This window comes from Galeopterus variegatus, unplaced genomic scaffold, assembly GCF_000696425.1.
Source record: "Galeopterus variegatus unplaced genomic scaffold, G_variegatus-3.0.2 Scaffold4255, whole genome shotgun sequence".
Classification (NCBI taxonomy): Eukaryota; Metazoa; Chordata; class Mammalia; order Dermoptera; family Cynocephalidae; genus Galeopterus; species Galeopterus variegatus.
In genome coordinates, this window is record NW_007730366.1 from 135223 (window position 1) to 135722 (window position 500).

Consider the following 500-nt stretch of genomic DNA (forward strand, 5'->3'; position numbering starts at 1 on the left):
GAACAGGACCAGTTTTTTAGTGTGTGAGGTGTTGAGATTACTTGGCACTGTTTCATAAGGTAGTGTAAGGCTCTACCCAAAGATTTTCATGAGTATGTGTCTAGTTACAGAGGAAAGAAAGAAAACCAACCACCTCAAGCTGCCATTTGGGAAATCACAGGAGCCAGCAGAAAAGAGCAGGTTGTGTGAGGCTCATGTCTTTAAGGCCTCCATATGCAAATGAGAGTCTCAAGGAATGCCCCACTGCTATGCTCTGTCAATGAATGAATGGTGTTCTGGAAGATGTTCAGTGCCTTTGCTGAGCATATACACTAAAACAACTAAGAACAGGACCAAATGGTGTTCTTAGGACAGACAGCATTATATGTCCATCAACAAATGTCAGCCAAGCCTAATGAAGTTCCCCTGCAGCAGTGAATCAGAATAGCTGTGAGGTACCAGAGATGGCAAAGTCCAGTTGCCTGGAACCCCAAATGAGCTACAGTGCCAGAGGCAGTACT